Here is a 5989-nt window from a genome sequence, read left to right as displayed (position 1 = left end):
GGATGTATTCCCTGCTCTCCAGGCGGGCTCCTGACTGCTGACTTGGATATATTCTCTGCTCTCCAGGCGGGCTCCTGATTGCTGAACTTAAAATGTATTCCCTGCTCTCCAGGCAGGCTCCTGAGTTCAAAATAGACAACACAAAAGAATTTGAAAGCTAAAACATAAATTGTACTTCCTTGTTCTCCAGGCGGACTCCTGACTGCTGACTTGAAATGTATTCCCTGCTCTCCAGGCGGGCTCCTGACTGCTGACTTGGAATGTATTCCCTTCTCTCCAGGCGGGCTCCTGACTTCAACAAAATAGACAAAAACAAAGATAATTTCCTATCCCAGTTTGGTAACTGGGCATATGTGTGAGTGTTAAACTGAATCATATTACCCAATATTACTAAGAATTTGACAGCTAGGTCCCATTATGCAGGGGGGTCCTGACAACTCTTAACTGAACGACAATTTTAAATCTAAGTTATATCTTCTACAGGTGTGACTTCTGTTAAACCTTGCTATCTAAGAGAATCTTTAAACTACTCCCCATTATCCAGAAGGATCCTGAAAATCAAAGGTCAAATTTTATCTTAAGGGTGACAACTTTCATGTCTGAATTATACTACCCTACAACAGAGTTTACGCTAAATATTGTTATCTAATCGAAATTTTAAAGCTAAGTCCCATTATTCAGGAGGGTCCTGGAAACTCCTAATTGAATCCTATCTGGAACATGCAAACTTCTACGCCAACTTATATTCCTTTGGGATACATTTATGCTAGATTATGCTATTTCTGAACTTTAAACTAGGTCCCATTTTCCAGGAGGGTCCAGAAAATCAAAAAATCAAACCTGTTTGGTGACTGCCTTTCTCCACGGAGGGTTTCTCTGAAACAAACGAATTTTCTGCCGCTGTTTCAATCAAAGAAAATTTTGTCAGTTTAAAATATTCTTGCTGAAGATATTTCCGCTGCCTCGTTTTGTTCTGGCTGGCTTCTCCGAACTGGCCCTGAACCGCTTTGACTTTCTGATTGACTTTCAAACCCCACGACTTTTGACGAACCGAGTGTTCTATACCCCTGCTGTTGTTTTACCTCTGACCCATTTATCTGAACTTTTGCATCTCCCATGACATTACCAAACCATTCCACCTATGAAACTTCCGGTGATTCCTTGTACCCCCCTCTTACATCATGTTATCCTTAGTATGCTCCAATCACGATGTGCTTTGCAATTTTGGAAGTTGGTAGTGAGCTTTGAAATCTTTTTTCACTTGCTTTGAGTAGGACTGACATTGAAACATCTTAGACAAATAAACCCCAAAAGAAAAATGAAATGCAATGACTTTGCGGGTTAAGGATAAGAAGAATCCAAAACCAGATGACTGCCGCAAAAGGAAAAAGAAAAAAAATAACTTATCTGAGTGGAACAACTAGTACCAATGATCATGACATGCATTTCGGATTAATCGGCCCAATCTGTCTAACCAATCAACTTTCAGTTGTCGTACTTTGTTGCCTCAAGATTTCCATGACCTGATTGCTTTACCCAACCCTTGACCTTGTTCATCCTGCGGCGCCTTGAAAGGTTTTCACTAGAAGACCTCTTTCATTCGTTCATCTCTCAACTCTCTTTCGCTTTACGGTGCCCGTGAGGGTTTTCACCAATAAGACTCTCTCATTTTTCTCTCAACTGCCATCGCCTTACGGTGCCCGTAAGGGTTTTTTTACCAATAAGACTCTCTCATTTTTAATTTCTCTCCTTGCTTGAACCAGAGTGTTGCCCTTGACATGAATTACCTATACTTTCTTGACTTGGCATTTCTCAAAGACTAATCAGAAGGTCTTTATTTGGACCGTAATATGGGCATTTGGACAGGGTTAGAAGAAAAAGGTATAAAAAAGCTCAAAGCAATTCACATGGGTTCAAAATTACAACTTTCAGAATCAGATTTCTTACAACCACCACAACTTCTGCCCCACTTTCTTGCTTGGGGACTTTTGGATTTTTATTTTGATGAGACCGAACCGTGAGGCTGCCTACGTATCCTTAAAAGGAATCAGGTCGAACGTAGTTCGTCATAGAAATTACTTTGTTCTTGTGTTTTTTCTTTTCTCTTTCTTCTCTCTTTTCCTCTTTTGCTTTTCTCTTTTCCCTTTTATTGTTTTTCTTCTTCTTTTCTCTTTTCTTTTTTTCTTTTCTTTTTTCTCTCTTTTCATTTTTCTTTTCCTTTTCCTTTCTTGTTCGTTCTTTTTTTCCTTTTCACTTACTTACTCTCCGCACTTGCGTTTCTGAATTGTGCCGTTGATCCCGAAATAGGGGTATGAAAGAAAATAAATAAGGCTCAAAGGGGTGACAAGGGATAAAGTGTCTAGATAGCAGAACGAAACGCCTTCGTCATTTCAATCTTTAAAATATGCCAAATACAAACAAGTACAATCAAACAAAGAAATCATACATAGTATCTTTTGACTGCATCAGAATTGATACCCATTTCTACACATTTGCCTTCTATATCTGTCAAATACAACGCGCCGTTGGATAACACTCTAGATACAACAAATGGCCCCTGCCAGTTTGGGGCGAACTTTCCTTTTGCTCCAGCCTGATGAGGCAAAATACGTTTCAACACTAACTGACCCACTTCGAACTTCCGTGGATGTACCTTCTTGTTATATGCCCTCGCCATTCTCTGTTAGTACAATTGGCCGTGACATACTGCCGGCAATCTCTTTTCATCAATCAGACTTAATTGCTCCAAGCGGGTTTTGACCTATTCAATGTCATCAATTTCTTCCTCAGCGACAATTCGAAGGGATGAGATTTCAATTTCTGTGGGTATTACTGCCTCCGTCCCATACACCAACAAATAAGGAGTGGCCCCTACTGAAGTACAGACAGTAGTGCGATAACCCAGCAATGCAAATGGCAGCTTTTCATGCCACTGCCTAGAACCTTCCACCATTTTTCGAAGTATCTTCTTTATATTCTTGTTGGCTGCCTCGACTGCTCCATTTTCTTTAGGGCGATATGGGGTGGAATTGCGATGTATAATCTTAAACTGCTGACATGTCTCCGTCATTAGATGACTATTGAGATTAGCGCCATTGTCCGTTATGATTACCTTCGGAATCCCAAACCGACAAATGATATTTGAATGCACAAAATCAACCACTACTTTCTTGGTCACAGATTTGAAAGTTTTCGCTTCAACCCACTTGGTGAAATAATCAATGGCTACCAGAATAAACCTGTATCCATTTGATGTTGCTGGCTCAATTGGCCCAATGACATCCATGCCCCAAGCAACAAAGGGCCATGGTGCAGACATTGTATGTAATTTAGATGGTGGAGAATGAATCAAATCTCCATACACTTAGCACTGATGGCATTTGCGCACAAAACGGATGCAATCCCGCTCCATAGTGAGCCAGTAATAACCTGCTAGGAGAATCTTCTTTGCCAGAACATACCCACTCATATGTGGTCCACAAACTCCAGAATGTACCTCAGTCATGATAGCTGTGGCCTATCTTGCATCTATGCATCTTAGCAATCCCAGATCTGGAGTTCTTTTGTACAATACCCCTCCACTGAAGAAAAATCTGCTTGCCAATCGTCGAATTGCTCTTTTCTGATCACCTGTGGCCTGTACCGGATATACCCCCATCCGGAGGTATTCTTTGATATCATGGAACCATGTCTCCCCATCAAGTTCTTCTTCGACCATATTACAGTAAGCATGCTGATCACGGACCTGAATCTGTAAAGGGTCCATATAAGCCTTATCTGGATGATGTAACATTGACGCCAGAGTGGCCAAAGCATCGGCGACTTCATTATGTATTCTTGGGATATGCCTAAACTTTATTGGCTGAAATCGTTGACAAAGATCATGCAAACACTGTCTGTACGGTATAAGTTTCAAATCCTATGTTTCCCATTCTCCCTGAGTTTGGTGCACCAGGAGGTCTGAGTCACCCAAGACCAAGACTTCCTAGACACCCATATCCACAGCTAACCTCAACCCCAAAATACATGCCTCGTACTCAGCCATGTTGTTGGTACAGTAAAAACGAAGCTGAGCCGTAACAGGGTACTGCTGCCCTGTTTTAGAAATAAGTACTACTCCTATCCCCACGCCTTTCATGTTTGTGGCTCCGTCAAATAAAAAATTCCATCCAGGATTCTCGCCTTGTTCCAACTCATCAATATGCATCACCTCTTCATTAGGGAAATAAGTTTTCAAAGGTTCATAATCTTCATCAACCGGGTTCTCGGCCAAATGGTCCGCCAAGGCCTGTGCTTTCATTGCAGTTTGGGTCACGTAGACAATGTCAAACTCTGTGAGCAGGATCTGCCAATTTGCAAGCCTCCCTATGGGCATGGGCTTCTGAAAGATATACTTCAATGGATCCAAGCAAGATATGAGGTAAGTAGTATAAGATGACAAATAATGTTTCAACTTCTGCGCCACCCAAGTTAGGGCGCAACATGTCCTCTCAAGCTGGGTGTACTTAACCTCGTACGGTGTAAATTTCTTGCTGAGATAATATATGGCCTGCTCCTTCCTGCTAGTGATATCACGTTGACCAAATACACAGCCGAATGAATTGTCCAATACCGTTAAGTATAAAATCAAAGGTTGTCCTGGCTCTGGCGGGACCAACACGGGTGGATTTGACAAATACCTCTTTATTTTATCAAACGCCCCCTGACATTCATTTGTCCACTTGACCACAGCGTATTTCATTAATAGCTTGAAGATAGGATCACAAGTTGTTGTGAGATGAGCAATGAACCTACTGATATAATTCAATCTCCCTAACAAACTCATTACCTCGGCATTGTTCTTCGGAGGTGGCAATTCCTGGATAGCCTTGACTTTTGATGGGTCCAATTCAATACCCCGGTGGCTGACTACAAACCCCAACAACTTTCCAGACGGCACCCCAAAAGCACACTTTGCAGGATTAAGATTGAGATTGTACCTGCGAAGCCTTCGGAAGAACTTCTTCAGATCCCTGACATGGTCAAACTGCTTCCTAGACTTCACGATCACATCATCCACGTATACCTTGATTTCCTGGTGTATCATATCATGGAATATTGTTATCATTGTCCTCATGTAGGTTGCCCCAACATTTTTTAAACCGAATGGCATGACCCGATAGCAGTACGTTCCCCACGGCATGATGAATGCCGTCTTTTCTGCATCTTCCTCGTCCATTAAGATCTGATGATAACCCGCGTAACAATTCACGAAAGAACCAATCTCATGTTTGGCACAGTTGTCAATCAAGATATGGATGTTCGGCAACGGGAAATTGTCTTTTGGACTTGCCTTGTTGAGATCCCGATAGTCAACACACACCCTGGTCTTGCCATCTTTCTTCGGTACAGGCACAACATTGGCTAACCAGATGGGATACCGGGTGACCCAAATGACTTTGGCATCGAACTGCTTGGTGACTTCTTCCTTGATTTTTACACTCATATCCATCTTGAATTTTCTCTGTTTCTGCTTGACAGGAGGGAATGCCGGGTCCGTGGGCAACTTGTGAATCACTAAATCACAGCTTAGACCCGACATGTCGTCATAGGACCATGCAAAAATGTCTTTATATTCGAATAGTGCTTTAATGATCTCCTCCCTAAGTTGGGGTTCCAGATGGACACTTATTTTGGTTTCACGGATATTTTCTTTGTCCCCTAGATTAACTGTTTCTGTGTCATTCAAATTGGGTTTGGGCTTTTCCTCAAAATGACTTAGTTCCTTACTGATTTCTTCATAGGCCTCATCATCATCAAATTCCAACTCGTCATCACACTCAATTTCTTGTATTATTATTTCAGAGTTAGATTGGCTTTTAAAACTGGGCCGAAGATTCCTCATGCATGTCATGTCATTGATATCAGCATAAAAAGAACTGTACAAAAGAAGAAAACAAAATAAAATTAGAAGAACTGAAGGAAAAGGAACAATTGCATTTCATTGAAT

This window comes from Nicotiana sylvestris, chromosome 11 (assembly GCF_000393655.2).
Source record: "Nicotiana sylvestris chromosome 11, ASM39365v2, whole genome shotgun sequence".
Classification (NCBI taxonomy): domain Eukaryota; kingdom Viridiplantae; phylum Streptophyta; class Magnoliopsida; order Solanales; family Solanaceae; genus Nicotiana; species Nicotiana sylvestris.
This window is presented reverse-complemented; position numbering follows the sequence as displayed.